Source organism: Sciurus carolinensis, chromosome 1 (genome assembly GCF_902686445.1).
Source record: "Sciurus carolinensis chromosome 1, mSciCar1.2, whole genome shotgun sequence".
In the NCBI taxonomy this organism is placed as follows: domain Eukaryota; kingdom Metazoa; phylum Chordata; class Mammalia; order Rodentia; family Sciuridae; genus Sciurus; species Sciurus carolinensis.
This window is the reverse complement of record NC_062213.1, coordinates 182,646,347-182,670,534: the sequence shown is the minus strand read 5'-3', so window position 1 is coordinate 182,670,534 and position 24,188 is coordinate 182,646,347. Positions and strand designations below refer to the sequence as shown.

At 39.5% G+C, this 24,188-nt stretch overlaps 1 protein-coding gene across 1 annotated transcript in view; it reads left to right on the top strand.

Annotated features, from left to right (window-relative positions):
• Nucleotides 1-1,206: 1,206 nt before the first annotated feature.
• Thrap3 (thyroid hormone receptor associated protein 3) overlaps nt 1,207-24,188 on the top strand; it is a 54,766-nt gene continuing 31,784 nt past the window's right edge. Inside the window, 2 exon segments of the mRNA XM_047554634.1 lie at nt 1,207-1,307; nt 22,305-22,408. The gene's annotated coding sequence lies outside the window, so the exon portion shown is untranslated.

The following is a 24,188-nucleotide window of genomic DNA, read 5'->3' as shown; positions in this document are numbered from 1 at the left end:
AGCCTATGCCTGTAATCCCAGCAACTGGCTGAAGCTGAGCATCAGGAGTTTGATGCTGGTCTGCACCACTTTGGGAGACCTGTCTCAAAAAACAATTAAAAAAAGTACCGATATAGATAGATAGATAGATCTACATACATACATCTATACATTGTCTTCTTTGGCCTGGACATGCGGAAATCCATCAAAATTCACCTCCGCTCTCACAGACCTCACAGTCTGGTGGGAAGGCAAAAACAGCAGCCCGGACAATGAAAATACAAAGTGCAAACTCAATTTAGGAGTAGATGGGGAGAACTAGTAAACTTGGAAAGCATCACAGAATAGGTGACATTTAAGCTAAGAGTTCACTAGGGCAGCAGTTGCAGAGGAAATGAGCCTGTGCAAAACCCGGATAAATGCAGTGGTTCTCAAACTTGTGTGCGCCCAAGAATTATCGGAGAAAGCTGTTTAAAACTCAGATATCACGGCTAAGTGCCCTAGCTGACTCCTGTGTCAACAGGCAAATGTCACCCATTTTTAACAAACTTCCTTCCAAGGATCACACTCAGAAAAACCTCTGTGTTCCCATTCTCACGGAAGCGGGTCGGAGAGGCAACCGGAGACAAGGCTGAGATCGTTGCCCATCGCAGCTTCGGCGTCTCCGAAGGAGGTCACACTATCACAATTAAACAAAACCCCTCCATTTTGCGTTGCACTTTCAAGGTACTGGATGCTTTCGTGTATCTTACTTTGTCGGAGCAATAACTCTGGAATTAGGATTCTGAATCTCATTTTATAGGGAAGGTTTAGAGAGGAGAGTCGTTTGCTCAAGGTCACAAAGCGAGAGGTGGCAGGGCAGAGTATGAAAACCAGGCGACATTCCCAGCTCCAAGACTTTTGGACGACGCAGGCCAGCGAGTGGGTGGGGCTCAGTATCTCCCTAGAGGCTGGTTCCAAAATGGTGGGGGCAGTGGCGTCAGCAACGCCCCCGCCCCTTCCGTCCACCTTCCTCCCTCTTCCCCAGGCCACCAGGCGGGGGGAAGGGAAGGAACGGAGCACCCCACGTGACTGTCGACAGCGCGGCGCGTGACGCAAAGCGGCGGGCTCAACGCTCGCTTTATCTTTCGGGAAATGTAGTTCAGGAGTTCGCCCAGTTGGCGAGGAGGGGACCGACATAGGACTACATTTCCCAGGAGGCAGTGGAACGACGCAGCCGCGGCGGTCTACGGAGAGCGGGGACGCGGGGCGCGCTGTCGGGCGGGGGCGAGGTTCGGGCCGGTTGTGCCGTTGCGAGGCTGTAGCTGCGGTCGCTGCGGTGGGCCAAGGTGAGTGAGCGCCTCTGATAGGAGTTAGGACAGCTCCATGGGCTCCGGTCCTTTTCTCTTTTCTCTTTCCACTGCGGCGGCTGGGTCTGGGTGGGGGGAAAGGCCTGGTGTAGAGCCGCTCCTCCGCGCTTACACCCGGGCCTCTTCTCAGCGGGCCCCGCTCCCTCCAGCTCCTCCCCCTCCCCGCCCTTCAGGGCTTCCCCTCGCTTGGGCCTAGCTCTTGAGGCTCCGGGCTGCCTCCTTTGCCGGGCAGCGCCTACACTTTTTTCTTCTCTTTGCAATCTGCTCGGGGAGGCTTCCACTTTTTCTTTCTCCCCACCTTTTGATCTTACGATCCCTCTTATTTGGAGTCTCCTTTTCCCGGAACTCCTGAATGCCCTTCCCCCCTCCTTGTCTCCCCATTGGCCTGGTTCTGTCTTCTCTTAGGGCGCATGTTGCTGGCACTCAGTAAATGTTAATACTTCCGTTCTATTCTGCCTTGTGGCCAAAAGAGGGATAATCCACATTTATCTTCTTTCAAAAAAAATAGTGTTCCTACTTTCTTTCTTGGGCTGGAAGTGAGGCCGACTTGCATTCCAGTGGTAATTGGCGTGTGCCCTGCTTATGTGGAGTAGTTTCTCTTGGCACCTAAGCAACTTTTATCAGCTATTATTTGCTCTTCTAAATCTTGGGGGTGGAGCGTGGCGGCGGAAACTGGTGAGCAACATTGGTGCCCAGAAGTTGGAAGCCATCAGTGGGAGTGCAGTGTTTAAGGGGAAGTTGTTAATTGGATTGAAGGGAAAACATCTGAGAGAGTGGTAGGGCCTGGCCGGACTGAGCCGGTGAAACTTAAGTGGGCAGCATAACGGAAGGATCCTTGAGCCCGTCTTCCGGAGTTCATATTTTGGCTGTGCCAATTTTTGATTTTAGGTCGAATCTTGAGTTCCAAGTGCTTTGGTTTTCTTATTTTTAAAACAACAGTGCTAAAATAGCAGGGAATACCGTCCCTTATAGGGTTATTGTGAAGACCAAGTGAAGTAAAGACCATTTAGCCGCTATCATCAACATTCTCTTCGTCATGTATAGGATTTCTAGTTTGTGGTCCCAGAGTGGAAGGCGATGTATCATACCCTCAGTTTTTTTCCCTTTCAGATTTCCTTCCTTGTTTTTGTGAAAGTATTACCGGTAGTCTTTTTTTTTTTTTTTTTTTTTTTTTTGGTACTGGATATTGAGCCCAGGAGCTCTTTACCACTGAACTACATCCACAACCCTTTTTCTTTTCTTTTTTGAGAAGGGAGTCTCTTGCCTGAGGCTTCCTAGTCCCTGGTATTCTAGGCCTGCACCACCATGCCTGGCTTCACCTGTCCTGTTGTCTAGACAGTCTGATGTGTATATTATTCAATAGAAGCCTGTAAAGATACAGAAATAGTTTCTGCCTTGAAAAACATGGAGTAAACTGGGCTGTTTGTTTTTTGGTAGATGTATTTTGTGAACTGATGTTTGTGCTTTAGCCATATCAGGAACAAGTTGTGCAGTGATTTAGGCTTTGATTGCATTTTGTAAAAACTGAAGTTTCTGTTAGAAACTGTTCAATTAAAAGCTTTTTTAGGGCTGGGGTTGTAACTCAGTGGTATAACCCTTGCCTAGCATGTGTGAGGCACTGGGTTCGATTCTCAGCACCGCATATAAACAAATAAATTTTAACATTTTTCAACAACTAATAAAAACATTTTTTTTAAAAAAGCTTTTATGTCTAGTAAATCCCATTTTTTAAAGAAATATTTGTAGCCCCAGTGGAAGGTGTCCAGATGTGTAGAATCTTCAGACTGAGTACAGTCCTATTTATTTATTTGTAGTGCTGGGCATTGAACCCCAGGGCCTTGTGCATGAACTGTCTCTCCAACTCAGTATAGTTCAATTTTAGCACTGGTAGTGATAGTAGTAGCTGTTCTTATGCTCTTGAATTTGTGAAATTATGCATTACAGGGTTGGGGATGCAGCTCAGTGATAGAGCACTTGCCTGGCATGCATAAGGCCCTGGGTTTAACCCCAGCACTGCCAAAAAAAAAAAACAAAAAACAAAAAACAAAAAAAACTCCACAAATAAATAAATATAAGGAAAAAAAAAAAAAAAAAAAAAGGATTCCAAAGAGTGATCTGTTTTATACCGAAAAATTGGAAGGAGGAAGAACTTGGAGTATATCCAAGACTAGCATGGAGCTGGGGAAAGAAGAGGCTGAATGGGAGAGCTCACAGGCATATAATTTGTGTTTTAGATTGGCTAGTTCTAATTACGAAGAATGTTAGGGTGCTGGCCTTTCTCCTGAGCCTACTGACGTCCTTCATTGAAGAAAATGTTAATGCTTTTTTTACTCAAATGTTAGACTAGTGGAGTGCTTCACACACACTTATTCTATAAACATCTAAGATCAATTCTCTATTTAACCCTGATTGTTTGACTGATTCAACAAATAGTATCAGAGAGCCAACTATATACTAGGCCTGTTTGTGCTAGGCCCTGTGTGGGCATTGAAGTGTGAGACTGGTATGGTCTTGTCTTTTGGGAATTTACAGGATAGTGGGGTAAGTAGATAAATTATACATTGAGAAAAGTGGCATGGAGGTCAAGCTGGAGATTTCCATAGGTACTTAAAGGGGGCAGACCTAACAGTAATTAGAAGAGTTCCTTTTGGGGAGAGTGAGGAACCAGTTAGGTAGAGTGTCAAGGAAGCAGCAAGGAAGATGGTCAGAATTTAGTGTGCTCTCTGAACTCAAAGAAAGCCAAGTGTAACTGACACATAATAAGGAGAGAATTAAAGATGAGTTGGTGTGTACTGGGCATGTAGCTTAGTGGTAGAGCTCTTACCTAGTGTGCTGGGAAACTCTGGGTTTAATCCCCAGCACCTCACAAAAAAGAACAGAGATGTTTGGTGGTTTAGGAAAGCTGTTGAGGTATCCTGGTAGATGGGGGGTAGGAGTTTGCAATGATGGGTATGTGTATGTGTGTGAACATGAAGTCATTAACAACAACAAAATTTCTGTTATTTCAACAGTACAAATGAGGAAAAAAGAGGATTTGTGACTTCATTTGGTACTATGGATTGAACCTAGGCTCACTTTAATATGGAGCTACCTTCCCTAGTCCTTTTTGAGACAGAGTCCCATTAAGTTGCTTAGGGCATTGCTGATTTGCTGAGGCTGGCCTTGAACTTTTGATCCTCCTGCCTCAATCTGCCGAGTTGCTGGGCTTAAGGCATGTGCCACTGGCCCGGTTTAAAATTACTTTTGCAGAGATGTGGAAAACAGATTGTAGAAGATGTTTAGTGAAGAGGCTGCTAGTCCCTGGAGATGTCAGTTGCTTAATGTAGAGTGTTGGGATGGAGATGTAGCTGTAGAAAGAAGTACAGGGTTTGGCGTTTAAGTAAAGTTTAGTGTTCTCTAGAGCAGGATACTTTTTTTTTTTTTCCCTCTCCCCAATACTGGGGGTTGAACTCGGGGGCGGGGGGGGGGCATTACCACTGAGCCATGTTCCTAGCCCTTTTTATTTTTATGTGAGGTGGGGAGTCTCACTAAGTTACCCAGGCTGGTCTTGAACTTGGAATCTCCTGCTTCGGCTTCCCAGATAGCTGGGATTATAGGTGTGAGCCTCTGCACCCAGTTGAGGGCACTCCATCTGTGTTTATGGATTCTACAGGGCCCGAGAACTCTAAAACTTTTTTTTATTTTTGAGACATAGTCTTGCTAAGTTGCTGGGGCTGGTCTTAAACATGAGATTCTTCTGCCTCAGCCTCCTGAGTCACTGGGATTGCAGGTGTGCGCTACCACAATTGCCTGAACTATTAATTTTTTGAGGGTGTGCATTTTATCTTTCCCTCTGTATTGGAGTCTCAAAAAGGTTTAAGAACCACTGCTTTAGACTTCATAATGCAGATTCATAACCCATAAAAAAGTAATCGTCTAAGGTATACTAGGGCAAGAAGAGACACAGGCACCCCTTCTAAAAGATTCTTTCCTAGTCTTTCAAAGGAAATGAATTGAAATGTTATGTGCTGTGTTTTAGTTTCGAAGGTAATGATTATGTTCATATTGAGAAAACTGAAATTTTGGTAAGTCCAGTTTCATAGAAATCTGTTCCTAATGTTTTCTTCCATTTTTTTTTTTTTAAATTTTCTTAATTGTAGATGGACACAATGCCTTTGTTTCACTTATTATTTATTTTATGTTTTGCTGAGGATCAAACCCAGTGCCTCACACATGCTAGGCAAGCACTCTACCAGTGAGCTATAACCGCAGCCCCTCTTCCGTTGGGTTTTGTTTATGGTTCTTGTTTTAGTGGCAGAAATGGTGCAACTTACTGTGAAAGGAGTAAGATGATTTTTCTCCTTCAAAAATTAGGGGTTTTACATGTGTATTCATGTCTCTTTAGTGTATTTTCAGATGATAGTGTTTTACTGGAATCATAGGGTGTGTTTTCTGCCTCAGAAGTTACAGTTCTGCCCCTAGGAGAACTGAGTATTTTTCTTTTCATGCAGAGGTTGAAAACTGAGGCTTATGGACTAAATCCAGTCTCCAGATGTATTTTGTTTGGCTCAGTGTTATAATTGGAATTAGTTGTCAACATTTAAAAACAGGGAGATTTTATATAAAAATTTGGATTCATGCTGCTCTTGAAAAATAAGATTTGGCAAGCTGGATGTAATGGTGCATGCCTGTAATCCCCAACTCAGGAAGCTGAGTCAGGAGGATTGCAAGTTCAAAGCCAGCCTCAGCAGCTTAACAAGGCCCTAATCAACTTAGCAAGACTGTCTTGAAATAAAAAATGAAAAGGGCTAGGGATGTGACTCAATGGTTAAGTGCCCTTGGGTTCAATCCCTGGTACCCCCCAAAAAAAAAAATCTGGCAGCCATGAATCTGTGTTTCTGTTTTGCAGCAGCCATCTTTTGTGGTTTGTGTATGTTTTCCTCTCCAGTTTGCCATAGACCCCCACCACAGGCTGACATGTATCCCTGATGTGGAGCAGAGAATCCATTGATCCTTATTGATTTTTATGTTATTTGTTGTAGGCATTTTAGTTTGTTGTCTCTTTTCTGGATATGTGATACAGGTCTCTAGTGTTCCCATTCAAAGTCATTTTGCTGTCTTAACATATCACTAATTTATTTGTTTCGATTCCTTATTTCCTTCCTTTAGGTGACTTTGGAAGAGGGTGGTGAAGTGTAAGGGGGAAAATAATCCCAAAACCTTGAATTGTTTCATTTCCCAACTGAAGAAACCCCAGGACTTTTAGAAAGCATATAGGCATTGATCTGATACCTTTTTTAGCTGACATATGGGCAGTGCCCTCATTTTTGTTCTGCCTGGTTTTGCTTTGTAGCATTGGGAGTGTAACTGCATAGCTTAACCTGTCTCAGAAGATAGAAGTTGCCAAGCAAAGGCAAATTTCTGTATGTCTTATCATAAGACATTTGATCCTTATCTTAAAAGAACCAGGGTTATTTTAAAATGTAGTAAACATCTGTGAAGCCCATTACTTTGCTTTTAGTAGTCCTGTGTGTGTGTGTTAGAGGTTAATAACTCAATTTTCTCTCTTTTAGTAAAAAGGGTGGGATAAATAAAGGATTGATGGAGTAATTCATGGAGGTAAGACTGTTTTTTTAAGTTACCCAGAAGGCCAGATGTGTTGGTGCAGGCAGGAGAATCGCAAGTTTAAGACCAGTCTTGGCAGTTTTGGAAGCCCCTCCAGCTGTGCTGTAGCAGTGATAGAGCACAGTGCTTAGCATGTGCTAGGCTGGAGTGTTGACTATATTTGACTTCTAGAGAAAGGGCAGTATGAGAAAAACTTCCTTGTTTCAGGCAAAGTAAAATGATCCTTATATTGAAACCCAGCTTTATGTATTCTTAACTTGTGCTTGTTGTCACACATACTTGCTCTATCACTTAGTTTTTGGAGTTTTGTTTCTTTCAGGTACTGGGGATTGAACCCAGAGCCTTACAGAACTCAGAGCTTGCTGGGCAAGCATTCTACCTCTGAGCTGCAGCCCTAGCCCCTTTGGTAATTTTGATGTACCTTTGTATGCATGTATGTCACTTTGGGAAATGTCCTGAGGGAGCCCTTCTTGGGCTACTCTGTAACCCTAGTCTCCTTATCAACTGATACTTTCCCCATCTTAATCCTCCATTATTATTATTATGTGACATTCTAATATTTTAAATCTTTGTGTTCCACCCTTTATCTCTTTTTAGAGAATAAGCAGGGGTTTGTTTGATTCACTGTTAAATCCCTATCTAGAATGTTTTGTTATGTAGAAAAGACTTAGTAAATGTTTAAAAAACGAGTTAATATGATAATAAATAGATGCCTAACTGGATGGTGGTCTTTGGAAGTACTCTTACTGTCTAGTCCTAGTTACTCAGTTTTTGTTAAGTCACCAATTGAAAAGAATTTGTGTGGTAGTTAAGTGAAGAGCTTTCAGAGGGACAAGAAATAATATGCATTTTGGTGGAGGTAGGTCTTTTTTTTTTTGGTTGTAGTACTGGGGATTGAACCCAGGGTGGTTCTACCAGAGCTTTTTGTTTGTTTATTTAGAGGCAGGGTCTTACTACATTACTGAAGCTGGCCTTGAACTTGAAATCTTCCTGACTCATCCCAAATCCCTGGGGACAAAGTGCTATATTACCCTGTAGTGGGGGGTAATGTTAATACAGTATATTTTGTCAAAACTTATTGAATTGTGTTCTTAAAATGTATATATTGCATGAATTACAAATTTGATCATAAAAATTTGTGTTCAAAACCCATCTTATAAAGGCTAATTTGCAACTGCAGATAACTTTGAAATGTTATGATAATGATAGTTTTCCTTGAATTTTTAGTAAATTTTAGCCAAATCTAGATTGGACAGAAGGGCTGGGGATGTAGCTCAGTTGGTAGAGTGCTTGCCTAGCATATGTGAAGCTCTCTGTTCAATCGCCAGCACACCATCCCCCCACCAAAAAAAAAAAAAAATCCTTGTGGACTTTGATTGGACAGGAAGCTTTTAAATATTCTCTGAAGTGAGAGGGTACCTCTGGAGCTACTCAGGGAGAGGTTGAGGTGATGGGACTCTTGAACCCCCCAACCTCGTTTCAGTTAGAATAGTTTTGCATTTATATTTTATACTCAGGTTCTGTTTTAACATTTTGGTTTTATGCATTTATTTTTTTATGTGGCACTGAGGATTGAACCCAGTACCTCACAAGTGTGAGGCAAGCGCTCTATCACTGAGCTCCAGCCCCAACATTTTTTTTTTTTTTTTTTTAGAAAAAGATAAAACTCCTGAGTGCCCTAAGGACCTCCCATCCTGACCCCAGGGCTTATTTAAGCACGACATACCTTATTAAATCCTTGAATAATCTTGTCATTATTTTTTTATCTCTGCTCACAGATGGGTGTTTGTTGAAAAATTCAGACATTACAGAAATATATAATGGAGAAAGTAAAAGTTTCCTGTAGTGCTGCTTCTTCAGGCCATTAACAGTTTGGATATATAGAAGAGGTATCTACTGTTTTGATGTGTTGCACATGTACATTTTTACTTTTTCTTTGGTACTTGTTGAAGGCATTTTGGGGTAGTAATTGTAGACAGTAAGGAACCATGGAGGAAATAGGAATAAAACTCTTGGGTTTATTTATGAAAGCTTAGTATTTAAAACGTTGCTTCAAAAGAACTTCAGTTGCTCCCAGTGATGCAGGAGGCTGAGGAAGGAGGCTCAAAAGTTTGAGACCGTAACACAGCAAAACCCTATCAAAAAAAGAGGGGAAGGTAGCTTGGTGATTAAGCACCCTTAGGTTCAGTCCTCAGTATCCTCCCCCCCAAAAAAGTCCCATAAGTTGCAAAAGCTTTTTATTTTATTTTTTTTATTAAAATCTTTATTTTTACAGACTACATTTTGATTCATTATACACAAATGGGGTACAACTTTTCATTTCTATGGTTGTACACAATGTATATTCACACCATTTGTGTAATCATAAATATACATAGGGTGATACTGTCTGTTTCATTCTCTTTCCATCCCCCACTCCCTTCCACCCCATTTTCCTCTACATCATCCAAAGTTCCTTCATCCCCCCCCTCCTTATATATTGTCATGCACTTAACAGAAAACATTCGGCCTTTGGTTTTTTGGGCTTGTCCTATTTCACTTAGCATGATATTTCCCAACTTCATCCATTTACCAGCAAATGCCATAATTTTATTCTTCCTTATGACTAATATTCCATTGTGTGTATATACCGCAGTTTCTTTATCCATTCATCAGTTGAAGGGCATCTCCGTTGGTTCCATAATCTAGCTATTGTGAATTGAGCTGCTATGAACATCGATGTGGCTGCATCACTGTAGTATGCTGATTTTAAGTCCTTTGCGTATAAACAGAGGAGTGGGATAGCTGGGTCAAATGGTGGGTCCATTCCAGGTTTTCTGAGGAATCTCCATACTGCATTCCAGAGTGGCTGCACCAATTTGCAACTGCACCAGCAATGTATGAGTGTGCCTTTTCCCCCATATCCTTGCCAACACTTACCATTGCTTGTGTTCTTGATAATAGTCATTCTAATTGAAGTTAGATGAAATCTTAGGGTGGTTTTAATTTGCATTTCTCTAATTACTAGGGATGATGAGCACTTTTTCATATATTTGTTGATCACCTGTTTATCATCTTCTGTGAAGTGTCTGCCCAGTTCCTTAGTCCATTTATTGATTGGGTTCTTTGTATTTTTGGTGTAAAGTTTTTTTAAGTTCTTTATAAACTTTGGACATGAGTGCTGTGTCTGAAGTGTGTGTGTGGAAAAGATTTTTTTCCCACTCTGTAGGCTCTCTCTTCACATTATTGATTGTCTCCTGTGCTGAGAAAAAGCTTTTTAGTTTGAATTTATCCCATTTATTGATTCTTGCATTTATTTCTTTCACTATGGGGGTCTTGTTAAGGAAGTCTGATCCTAAGCCAGCGTGATGGAGATTCGAGCCTGCTTTTTCTTGTGAAGGGTCTCTGGCCTAATTCCTAGATCCTTGTTCCATTTTGAGTTGAGTTTTGTACAGGGTGAGAGAGAGGAGTTTAATTTCATTTTACCGCATATGGATTTCCAATTCCTGTACCATTGGTCTACCTGTCTATTTTGGTGCCAATACCATGTTGTTTTTGTTACTATTGCTCTATAGTACAATTTAAGGTCTGGTATTGTGATACCTCCTGCATCATTCTTCCTGCCCAGGATTGCTTTGGCTATTCTGGGTCTTTTGTTCTTCCAGATGAATTCCATGATTGCTTTTTCTATTTCTATGAGAAATGTCATTGGGATTTTAATTGGAATTGCGTTAAATCTGTGTAGCACCTTTGGAAGTGTGGCCATTTTGATATTAATTCTGCCTGTCCAAGAACATGGGAGATCTTTCCATCTTCTAAGGTCTTCCTGAATTTGTTTCTTTAATGTTCTGTAGTTTTCATTGTAAAACTCTTTTACCTCTGGTTAGATTGAGTCCCAAGTATTTTATTTTTTTTTTGAGGCTGTTGTGAATGGAGTTGTTTTCCTCATTTCCCTTTCAGCAAAAGCATTTTCTTTATGATATTCCTCTTATTTTCTTGGAAATTATTGGAAAGTGATATGTTGATTTTGGGGTTAATGGTGATTGCTTCATCTTTGTTCATAACAGAATTTAACTTTATCTCTTTGCTGTTTCAGTTTTATTAGTCACTTACATTATGTTATTGCTAGACATTTTATTTTCAGCAAGTATAAATTGTTTAATCATTTAGTCAAACAAGGGTGATTAAAGTAGCTTTCAATGTAATGTCATTGAGTTGTACTGTAGAAATAGGAAGACAATATATTTGATTGTTGGACTGTCTTCCTTTTTTTTTTTTTTTTTTTTTTAAGGAGGAGTGGGTTCTCTAGCACTTGCCTAGCCTGAGGCATGAGGCCCTGGGTTTGATCCCCAGTACCGCCCACCCCCAACATCTGCCCCCGCCCCCGCCCCCCCCCCAAAAAGTAGGTTCTTACTATGTTGTCGATGCTGGTCTCAAGTCCTAGACTCAAGTGATCCTCCCATCTCAACCTCCCTAGTAATGGAGTACATCATGGTTGGTTTATTGTCTTTTTTCTTTCTTTTCTTTTCTTTTCTTTTCTTTTTTTTTTTTTTTTTTTTTGTGGCAGTACTGGGAATTGAACCCAGGGACTGTTTTCAACTAGCTATGTCCCCAACCCTTTTTTTGTTTTGAGTCATGACTTTGCTAAATTGCTGAGGGGCTCACTAAATTGCTGAGGCTGGTCTTAAACTTTGAATCCTCCTGCCTCAGCTTCCCAGATTGCTGGGATTACATTTGTGCTTCATCACACTTGACTATTCTTCACTTTACAAAACAACTGGGTAGGGACTGGAATTTAGATTGATGCAAGGACTGCATTTTATGTTATTAGACTCCTTTTTTCCAGAAGACAGGGAAATGAGACATGAATTACTTGTTAAATGACTGTAAAATGCCAGTTATTTACTGAAATGAAAATATTTGGTGTACAGAGTATTTATTGATATACTTTTAAGATTTAATTTCTATCAAGATTAGTTATTTGTTTTTTAGATACAGGATTTTGTTTGTTGCCCAGGTTGACCTTGAGCTCCAGATTTCATGATCCTTCTGCCTCAGATTATCTTGTAGAAGTAGACTATTGCTTAAGTCTGGGCTTCAAATGTTTTCATTAGGACCCTGGAGGGGGCTGGGGAGATAGCTCAGTCGGTAGAGTGCTTGCCTTGTAAACACAAGGCCCTGGGTTCAATCCCCAGTACCAAAAAGAAAAAGGACCCTGGATATTTATGTTGGGTGAGCTAAAGCTTAATTGTTCAATGTCTTTATTTTGGGACTGTGGTAGGTATATTTATTCTCACCAAATTAGTGTCAATACAGCTGTTATGATCTCATTGAATGTGGCTTAAATAAATTTTTGGAAAATTTTAGTCAGCAATACTTATAGAGGATTTAGTCTCATAAACTGTCATTTAAATTCCATCATTCCTTTAAGGTGTGTGTTGTCCTCATACTGTGTAGGTTAAGCATTCTGCATCAAATGTATGCATCAGGGATAATGATTTCTTTTTTTCCTCAGACATTTTATTATGAAAGAGTTTATATAGTCATCTTCCTCCCCTCCCCCGTGGTACTGAGGATCAAACCTAAGGGGCATTTTACCACTGAATTACATCACCGGTCCTATTTATTTTTAATTTTGAGACAGGGATTCAAATTAATTTTAATTTTTAGACAAGTGAGCCTTGAACTCCTGGTCCTCCTGCCTCAGCCTCATGAGTAGCAGATTAAGGGTCTCCCACCACAATTTTTAAAAAAATAGTTGACCCATCCTAGTGGGTGTGACGTGGTAGCTCATTGTAGTTTCGGTTTGCATTTGTTAATGATTATGTACCATTTGTGTATCTTTGGAGAAGTAGTTCAAATATTTTGCCTGTTTCCCATTTTTTTTAATCTTTAAGTTACATCAATACACTTCACTTTTAAATATTTCAGCATTCATATTGTTAGCTACAGTTCAGTATTTGCTTATGATTCTGCCTTTTTGCAGGGAGAGGAGGTAAAAATTACATAAAATGATATGTGGTTGTGGTTTCTTTAATTCTTGAGTGCCTTATTAGAGAAATTATTAGAGAAATTTTGGGTGCCAATTTTCAGCTGGAATGATTTGCTTTTCCTTTAATGATGTTTGTCGGATTTATTTGTGTCAAATAATTTAATATTGTGACCATATAATTTTCAATGTGTGTGTGTGTATTTATTTTTTATCAGAACTGGGATTGAATCCAGGGCCTTGCGCATTCTAGACAAGCATTCTTCCACTGAGCTAAATCCCCAGTCCTTCAACCAGTATACTATTGAGAGAGGATACTAGGATAATATACATGAATTGTGACTTAATTGAGCAAACCTGGATCTGAATATTAAAGAAGCACATTAATAGATTGGATTTTTTTTCCAGTACTGGAGATTGAACCCAGGGCACTGTACCACTGAGCCACATCCCTCGCTTTTAATTTTTATGTTGAGCCAGGGTCTCATTAAGTTGCCCAAGCTGGCCTCAAATTTGTAACCATCCTGCCTTAGCCTCCCAAATTGCTGGGATTACAGGTGTGCACCATCACACCAGTCCTCCCCCCCACCCCCAATTAAAGAGACAGGGTCTTGCTGTGTTGCCCAGCTGGCATTAAAGTAGGCTCAGGCTTTTCTCCTGTCTCAGCCCCCTCAGTAGGTGGGACAGCGGCAGGCAGGCAGGCAGCACCACCCCCAGCCTACATTGTCAGTCTCCCCCTCCCCCCACACAATAAATGCTTAAGCATTTTATGCGCTTTATCATATTTAATTCCATACAAGGTAAGAGAAGAGTTATTTGTGACACTGGGGATTGGACTGAGGGGCCTTCTACAGCAGAGCTATATCCACAGCCCGTTTTATTTTTTTCATGAAACAGAGTCTCCATAAGTTGCCCAGGTTAGTCTCAAACTCTCAATCTTTCTGCCTCATCTTCAGGAAGATTATAGGTGTGTGCCACTACTCCCAACCTCCCAAGTTAATATAGTCTCTTTTTGGCAGATTAGGTACTGGGATTGAACTCAGGGGCACTCAAACACTGAGCCTCATCTCCAGCCCCATTTTGTGACCGTCTCACTGAGTTGCTTAGTGCCTCACTTTTACTGAGACTGACTTTGAGTTCATGATCCTCCTGCCTCAGCGTCTTTAATGTAGTCTTTGAAGACAAGCTGTTTAGAACTTCTTGGGAAACATTGTAAATTCCTCCTCCTTTTTTGAGAAAAAAGATTACAGTATATACATTTTACACTAACATAAAGAATACTTAAAAAATTTTGCAGATCAGTATTTTATGAAACTTCAGTATGACTCAAACTTTTTTTTTTCCCCTCTGTGATACTGGGAATTGAACTTAGGGGTGCTTTACCACTGAGCAACATCCCTATCACTTTTTATTTTAGACAGGGATTTACAGATGTATGTTTGGGGTAGGGGGTGCTCGGGCCTTGTGAGTGCTTGGCAAGTACTCTTACTACTGATCTCCATCCTCAGGCCTCAAGAAACTTAAAACATAGTTACTACTGTTATTTCTTTTATTAAATGGTTTCTTTTCTTTAGTGTGTTTGTGTAAAAGTGATGAAAATCTTGTCTTATAGGGACAGAAGAAACTAATGAATTCTAGAGCTATGTTGACAGTTGAATAAACAAGTGTGTGTTGAGCATTCTAGAAATTCTCAAATGAAATTGTTTTATAGTCTGTTTGGATATAGCATTGTAGTGAATATGAATAATATCCCTGCAAATCGTTACGAACTCTTGGTTCAGAAGCAGTGGATCCAATATCTGTATTTTCTTTGTGTGTATCAACAGCTCCATCAGTAGGTTTTTTTGTTGTTACTGGGCAGGATTGAACTCAGGGGGAGGCACTTTACCACTGAGCTACCCACAGCACTTTAAAAAAAAAATATATATATATATATATATATATGTATACATACATATTTTAGTTGTAGGTAGACACAATACCTTTATTTTTATGTGGTGCTGAGGATCGAACACAGTGCCTCAACACATGCTAGGCAAGTAATTTACCACTGAGCTATAACCCCAATCCCCTGCCCCCACCCTTTTTATTTTTTTGAGACATCTTTCACTAAATTGCCAAGGCTGACTTTGAACATGTGGTCCTTCTGCCTCAGCTTCCCAAGTTGCTGGCTTTGCATGTGTGTACCACTGTCCTGGGCCCAGCAGTTATTTTTTTGAGTGAATGATAGCGTTATTTAACTGTCACAAAAGCTTTGTTATCAGTTATGATTATTTCTTTTTATTTTTTTCTTTTTTTTTTAAATATATTTTTAGATGTTGATAGACTTTTATTTTATTCATTTGTTTATATGTGGTGCTGAGAATCAAACCCAGTGCCTCACACATGCTAGATAAGCACTCTACCAGAGCCCTCTTTTTATTTTTTGAAATAGCTGAAAGAAGGAAGTTTAATGAAAAAAAAAAATTTAACGCAGTTAACCTGAAGTGCAAGATTTCTCATAAGAGCTAATACCTACACTGAGCATTTATATGTGGTTTGAGGTGAGCCATGAAAGTAAATGAAAGATGAATTAATTTTGAAGTTGTCAACTAAATTATTGCTCTGGTTATTAGAAAAATAAGGTTTTTGGTTTTGTGTGTGTGTGTGTGCAGGTCTAAAGTATTGCATAGCCTGGCATGGTGACACATGTGTAATCCTACAGATCAAAAGTTCAAGGCCAATCTTGGCAATTTAGCAAGACCTTGTTCTAAAAAAATAAAAAGGTGGGGATGTAGCTCCTGGTTCAATCCCCAGTACCCCCCCTTTCACACCCCCCCTCCCTCCAAAAATATTGCATAAGCTGCAGTGGCCATTTATGTGTTGAGTTCAGGTACTGCCTATGTAAGCCATGAATGAAAGATTGCTTAATTTCGAAGTCAAATAAATTATTGCTCTTTATTAAGAAACTAAAGTTTGTATGTGAAAGACAAAAATATTGCATAAGCTGTAACTTTGTGTGCAACCTGTTATTCCATATGGAATTTCGACCTTGTTATTCTCACCTGCAGGTATTCTAGTGACTAATCTTACCAAATTGCCAACAGGAAATCAAGGTACTTTCCAAGGAGGAGAGAGATCTTTGGTTTCCTTTTTGGGTGTAAAGTGTCACGGTAAAGCTATAGAAATACAGGTTTTGTTTTCTGAACTGTTCATCCTCTTGCTGTTAACTAATTTTAGCATGTAGAAAATCACTTTTCAAATTCAGATTGTAAGTTTTGGATACAGTTATTTGATGCTTTGTCTCCCATCCTAAAGCATTGTGCATGTAAAATTCAGCTTTAATATAGAAACTTGAATAATCTGGTTACTGTTGAAAATATTTTAAACTTGTTTTTTCTTGGCTACATTTATTATAGTTTATAAAGATGTAATAGTGTAAACATTTTTTCACTGAGTAGTCAGCTCCTTAATTGGACCTAGTGTGGAATTAAAGAAACTTTTAGGGATTTAACTGATTCATTCCTCCCCCTTGCCCCCGCCCTTCTTTTGCTGGGGATTAGAACCCAGGGCCTTGTGCATGTGAGGCAAGCACTCTTACTGAGCTATGTCCCCAGACCTTTTTTTTTTTTTTTTTTTTTTTTTTTTGGTACTGGGGATCAATCCAGGGATGCATTCCCATTGAGCTATATCCCCATTTTTATTTTTTATTTTTGAAACAATGTTATTGCTAAGTTGCTGCTGTTGGCCTCAAACTTATGAGCCTCCTACCTTGACCTGGGTCACTGGGATTACAGGTGTAGGCCTTTGTGCCTAGTTTGGGATTTAACTGATTTGTACTTTCCATTGTTTAAATATATGTGTATCAACTTGGTTTTTTGAAGTTGATTCTGGAAAATGAAAGGTATTTTAAGGATTTGATTTATTGTTAGAATCTTCATATCATTTGAGCTGGTTATGGAAGGATGGAAATTGAGCTGCTGTATGTGGTGGGGTGCAGGTTGGGACAGTGATGGTTGAGAGGCAGTGGGAAGAGCATGTTTAAAGGTGTAGAAGCAGAAAAAAATTTTTAAAAATCTTGTTTGATCAAGGATAGAAGCATAGGAGTGAATGGTTGAGGATGGAGTGGTTAGAGCAGGATCAAGGCCTCCCATACCATATTGGATTTTATTCAGCAAGCAAGTGAAACCTTCCATCAGAGGAATTTTATCATCTTTGTGACAAGTTGTTCTGCTATCAAATTTGGTCTTTTTCCTGTTGCTTGTTAAAAATGAAAGCAAGCTGGGCACGGTGGCGCATGCCTGTAGTCCCAGTGGCTCTGGAGGGTGAGGCAGGAGGATCCAGAGTTCAAAGCCAGCCTTAGCAATTTAGGAGGCATTTAGCAACTCAGTGAGACTCTGTCTCTAAATAAAATCTAGGGGCTGGGTTTTGACTCAGTGGTAGAGCACTTGCCTAGCATGTGTGAGGTACTGGGTTCGATTCTCAGCACTGCATATAAATAAATAAGATCCATTGACAGCTAAAAAATATTTTTAAAAAGATAAGTAAAATACAAAAAATGGTCTGGGGTTGTGGCCCTGGGTTCAATCCTCAATACCAAAAAAACAAACAAACAAAAAAAAAAGAAAGCAAATGTGACTCCCCCAGAAGTTGGTTATCTGGTCTGATGCCCTGGGTTAAATGGATTGTTAATGGATTGGATGAAAAAAAAATTCTAGCACATTTTCAAAGTATGGAAGATAGATTCCAAATGTATCATCTCCTTTTCTGCTCTGAAATGAGTATTTTTTTGTTGACTGAAATTTCTTTACAAATAGACTAAGTTCCATTTATTCTTACAATCAGAACATCCTCTGGTGCCTCTGTGAAGAATACAATTTAGGCAAATTTTAATGAGTTATTTATTTAAGAATGTTTTCTAAGGGCTGGGGTTGTGACCCAGTGGCAGAGCACTTACCTAGCATGTGTGAGGGACTGGATTTGATTCTCAGCACCACATATAAATAAATAAAATAAAAGGTCCATCGACAACTTAAAAAAAAAAGAATGTTTTCTAAGATAAGCCAGGCACTGTGCTGGCCAGTAATCCAGGGACTCAGGAGGCTGAGGCAGGAGGATCAAGAGTTCAAAGCCAACCTCAGCAATTTATCAAGCCTTTGAGCATCTTAGTGAGACCCTGTCTCAAAATAAAAATAAAAAGGGCTAGGGATGTTGCTCAGTGATTAAGTGGTCTCATTCAATCCCCAGTACCAAAAAGAAAGAAGAAATAAGACTGATTTCACAAGGTACATTTTAAAAACTGTCCCTTAGATAATAACTGGAAGATGAATAAGATAATAGAGCAGACTAGATTAAGGATGTGGCTCATTGTTCTTTAGCAAGTAAAAGGTGTTATGGCAAGATTTGGGACAGTGGGAGCCAGGATACTTGTAGGCAGTCTAGTTTTAGCTCATCATCTTAGCTTTTTTTTTCTGGGTACAGTTTCTCATCTGTGAAACTAGGAATTATACTAGATATTATCTCCAGAAGTGCTTTCAGTTCATAGTTCTTAGTAGCTCTGTGACCCTAATTGTTGTCATATTTGTCCTAAACACTGATGTCCTCCCAGGTCAGCATTTCTGCAATTAGATTGGATTGGGTTGTGATTTTTTTTTTTTTTTTTTTTTTTTTTTTTAAATCACAAGACACCCAACTCTTCTTCCCCACCTTCCCTTGGTACTGGGGATTGAACCCAGGGTCCTTGACCATTGAGTCACATCCCCAGCAAACCGTTCCCTCCATTTTTAAAATTTTGAGGCAGGGTCTCCCTAAGTTGCTGAGGCTGGCCTCAAATTTTGCAATCCTCCTGCCTCAGCCTCCTGAATCTCTGGGATTACAGGCATGTACATCCCTCTACCCAAGTCCTTTTCTCCACATGATTTTATCATTATTTATTTGTTTGGTTAGGTATTGGGGATTAAACTCAGGGGTGCTTTACTACTGGGTTTTTTATTTTGAAATAGGGTCTCTTTTTAATTTGCTTAGGGCCTCACAGAGTTGCTGAAATTGGCTTTGAACTTGCAAACCTCCTGCTATATATCCCCAGTTCTTTTATTTACTTTTATTGCTATGGTTATGCTTTTGAAGCCAGAACACATTAGCCCTCAAATATTATTTAAACATGTTGTGCCTTATGGTTTAGAGGACTAGCTTTGACGTTAGGGGTCAGAGGAAAGGGCAAGGTTATCCTTGTGTTTCCTTATCTTTGTTTCTCTTGATAAGGGTTGCCTGGGGAACTTGAGGTGAGGTAAGAAAAAAAAATTTTGCTCTTGTTTACAAAAGAGATACAAATGCTGTGGTCTGAGAATATTACCATTTATTCTTTGTTTGAACTTAGGAATTATATGCTAGTTAAGGTTTAGTAGAGTATAGAATGTTGGGGGTATTCCGAGAGCTATGCTGTGTTCTAAGGCATTGCTGTCCTTTACCTGGATTATTTTAGGCAATATCTATGAATTTATTCTACCCTTTGTCCTTTAAAATTTTTTCTCCATTCAGCAGCCAAGAATCATGTGTGTGCCATTGGAGCTTTCATCACACACAGTAATTTTTAGGTTTTTTTTTGGTACTGGAGGTTGAACCCAGAAGCACATCCCCAGCCCTTTTTTATATTTTATTTAGAGACAGGGCCTTGCTAAAGTTGCTGAGGCTGGCTTTGAACTCTCGATCCTCCTGCCTCAGGCTCCAGAACCATTGGGATTACAGGCGTGTGCCACTACACCTGGCTGAAGTGTTTTATTTATTTATTTATTAATATTTTTAGCTGTAGATGGACACAATATATTTATTTAATTTTTATGTGGTGCTGAGAATTGAACCCAGTGCCTCACACATGCTAGGCAAGCTCTCTAACACAGAGCCACAACCCCAGCCCTAGTGTTTTAAATTGTAATTCTGATCATTATACTCTTGTGCTCCGAGCACTTAAGTGGGAGCCCACATTACCCAGTGGAAAACAGGTCCTTAGGATGCCTTGAAGGCTCTACTCATGCATCCATGTCTTTAAGCTTGCTGTACCAATTGCTTCCTGGCAACTTTTTGCTTTGCATTCACTGTTTAATTACCTCTTTTCCTCACACAAGCCTGTTCTCTGCACATGATCTTTCTACTTGCTTTTTCATCTGCTTGGACCCATGTCCAAGATAAGGCACAGCATAGTATTTCTCTTGCAGTCTCTGTTCAATTTTTTTCATGAGTAAGGCGTTTCCATGCTGCTTTATTGTGACTCTTATTCCCTCGTGTGCCTTCACCTGCCCCCCAGTATGTAAGCTCCAGGAAAAAAGGTTTTTGTGTGTATTAGTGGTACTGGGGATTGAACCTAGAGGGGGCACTGTACCACTGAGCTACATCCCCAGGCCTTTTTATTTTTCATTTAGAGACAGGGTCTTGCTGAGTTAGTTGCCCAAGCTGGCCTCAGACTTGGAGTCCTCTGCCTCAGCCTCCTGAATTTCTGGGATTACAGACCTGTACCACCATGCCCAGCTTGAAGGGACTTTTTAACTATTGAATCTGCCTAGAATAGTGCCTAGTATGTAGTTGTTACTAAATACATTTTTTTGTTGAAAGAATGAACCCTTAGTAAAGTGTAGAAAAGAAAGAGGGTCTGTTGTGGGTAGTGCAGTCTCCTTGCTAAAACATGAGTGTCTGGCCAAGGGAAGTTTTAGGAGATAGAGGTTGTAAAGTATGTCTGTGGATGACCAGATTATTAGTGGCAGGACAAATTGGTGGGGATGGGCAGTGAAAACAAGGTAGGGATGACCCAGGGCTTCTGATGTTTCCTTATGTCATGGAATCAAATAACTAAGAACTGGATCTTAGGTTTGCTTCTCCTTGGAACAGTGGAAAATGAAAGACTTGTTGGAATGGTACAGTTCTTACCAATATCTGGAAAGGTTTTTGCCTGTGTGCTTTTGCCGTCTGGTTAGATTTTGAAGAATGGCTGTTTCAGATGATTGGTTTCTTTAATTCAGTGTGTTGTAGAGTAAGAGCAGTTTTCAGGCCTGTAGCAGCCATGGGATTTCCCTCACGGGCAAGTTGACTGATGTGAGATTCCTTTGTCTCTGGCATTACAGAAAGCAGATCAAGTGTTGGCTGATGTAACACTAACATGAATTCTAAAGATAAAGTGCAATAATATGTGCAAAACTAGTTTGAAGAATGAGTTTTCAAAAATGTTATAATTTTATTGTTATCAACTTAGTATATATCAGCATTGTCTTTAATTTGGTAAAGCGGGTCTTACTGAGTACTGCATCCATTGGAATAAAACTCATCCTGTTAATGATTTTAAGAGTAGGTTTTTGTTGATTGTTTGTAACATTAATTATCTGAATACAGTTGGTATAGATCATGATTTTATTGCTTGAATGTTCAGGTTACTCAGCAGACACATCAGTATTAGGTGTATAAAGAGTTTATAGTCCATTGAGGAAATTGATATTTAACAACAGATCATGAGATGGGTGTAAGGAGAGATCTGGCTAGGGTATCGCAGAGGACAGTACCTAACCTTGCATGGGAGAGCCAGGAACAGCTTTTGGGGAAGGAGACCCTCATAGAAATGTTTACACATTTGACGAAAGGGTAGGGGGCATTCTAGTTTGAGGAATCTATGGGTGCAAAGAGTTTGCATCCATAGTTTTAGGAAATACTTTCCTTCCTGACTAAACAGGCGAGGATTCAAGCCACAGAGTTCGGAGAAAGGTGAGGTGGGTAGTATGCCCCATCTTGACAGACTGAATGCTGAGTGCAGAAAGGAAGATTAAGGTCAAGACTGCATCTTCATGAACAGTAACATTTTAGTAACAAGGAGGAGTGTGGACATTATGAGTTTGCTGGTTTTAGAACTTGGTTATCATATGTGTTTTGGGAAATAGTCTGTCTAGCTTTGATGTATGACTGTGCTCATAGATCTAGGAATATTTAGATAACTGGAATAGAAAGATTTTTTGGTATTTGGTACATTTGCCTTCAGAAGTGGAGATGGGGGTATTTTAACTTGACATGTATTTGTTAATTTAGTTTAGCTTATCTCAGTTAAATTCTTTTTTCTATTTCAAAGTTCTCCAGGTTGAATTAAGAAGCTTGCAAACTAGTCTTGCATAATGCAAACCCTAACACCTGAAATATGGCCAGTAGACGTGCCAGGTTACAAGAATGAAGGTTTTAGCTTTCCATGCTGTGGGAGGTTAGATGGAGGAAGATACATGTCAGGCAGATTGACTAGAGACGAATCATCAGACTAGTACATTTTGCGAGAGAAGCCTGTGTCCACTGGGAATAAAATTGAGGGCTGGAGTTTTTGCTTATGAATTTTAAACATTGGTAATGGAATCTAATCTGCAGAGTATGGGTAACCATGTTATCACTTATTTCTCTCACTCCAGGATTGCATCCTGACTTTGTAAATTGGAGAAGCCAGCGGTGCTGCCAGTGTTTTTTGGAGAAAGTGTTTGGATCTAGTGCATGTCCAAGTCATTGTTCTAATAAGGTAAATGTGTGGTGATTGAAAAGAGCTAATAACCAATTTAAAAAAAGAAAGGAAGATGTGGCTAGCTTAAATTGCTATGAGTATAAACACTCTGAGTTTTGAAGATTGTGCAAAAAAGACTAAAATAGCTAATCAATCATTTTATGTTGATGACATTAATAAAATGAAAATACTTTGAATATATGGATTAATAAAATTGATAATTTGGGGGGAAAAAAAAAGAGTAACTTCACCGATTTGTAAAACCAGTGTTATATGTTGAAAGTTGATCATCCATGGGATTCCTTAATGGAAGTGCCATGTTAATAATTCGGTATATGTTTGAAAGAGATCATTCACATACCTAATGTGTGTATATATATAGTCATGCTTATGTGTTTGTATATATATATGTAAATGTTTTGGTGACCAATCTTTTTCGTGTGAATGTGTTTATTTAATCAAAATTGGAGTTATGGTTTTTTGTTTCATTTTTTTGGGTATCAGGAATTAAATCCAGGGGTCCTTAACCTACTGAGCCATATCGCTAGCCCCCCTTTTATTTTTTAATATTTTATTTTGAGACAGGATCATGTTAAGTTTCTGAGGACCTTGCTGAGTTGCTGAGGCTGAGTTGCTGAACTTGGAATTCTGCCTCAGCCTGAATTGCTGGGATTATGGGCATGTGCCACCACGCCTGGCTAGAGTTGTAGTTTTTGTCAGCTGATTTTTTTTTTTTTTTTTTCCAGTGCTGGGGATTGAACCCAGGGCCTTGTGCTCGCAAGGCAAGCACTCTACCAACTGAGCTATATCCCTAGCTCTGTCACCTGATTCTTAAAAACAACCAATTTTCCCTTTGGATTTTTTAGTGACTCAAGGCATTTCATCATGGTTGTTTCATAGAATGTCTTAACTCATCTGTTTTTTGGTAAATAATTAGCTTTTTCCTCATTTTCCCCTGTCATAGATAACTGTGATGCAGATGAATAAATTGTTGTATATTTGATTTCTTCCATGTAATACATTTTCTTTTCTTTAAAAAACATTTTGTAAGCTGGGCAAAATGGCACATGCCTGTACCAATCCCAGCAACTTGGGAGACTGAAGCAGGAGGATCACAAGTTTAATTATCAATTAGGTCTTTAGCAATATAGCAAGATGCTGTCTCAAAATAAAAAAAAATGAAGGAAAAAAGAAAAAGGACTGGGGATATAGCTCAGTGGTAAAGCATCTTAGTTTGATCCTCAGTATCAAATATAAATAAATAAATAGCATTTTACAGTTTATCCTTAAATTTAAAAAAAATAGTTTTTTGCTGTGCTGGGAGTCAGACTCGGGGCTTTGTGCATGCTAGGTGAGTGCTCTACCACTGAGCTATACTCCCAGTCCCTAGAATTTTATTAATATATGTGCAAATAAAATTATACCTAGACCGACCATCACCTTCACAGGGCTTTTTATTAAAACAGTAGTCCCTCTTTGTTTCCCTTCCTAGTCCATCAAAGGAATTGTTCTCAACTCTGTTCTTTCTTTTGGTATTACCTCTATAAATAATCAGCTTTTTCCCCCAGTGTGATATTTTTTTGGCAGGCTTCTATGACCATCTTGCATGTGCAAATTTTTTTCATTCCAGTTATAATGTATTTTTGGCTAGAGCAGTATTCATAATTGATAATATTCTGGTTTTATATAGTTTTTTCCAAAGTTCAGTCACATTGCATGCTATGGTTACTTTTCCTTTTTTGCACAACTATTTGTTTTCTCTGTTAATAATTATCTTTTTGTTGTCCTTCATTTCTGT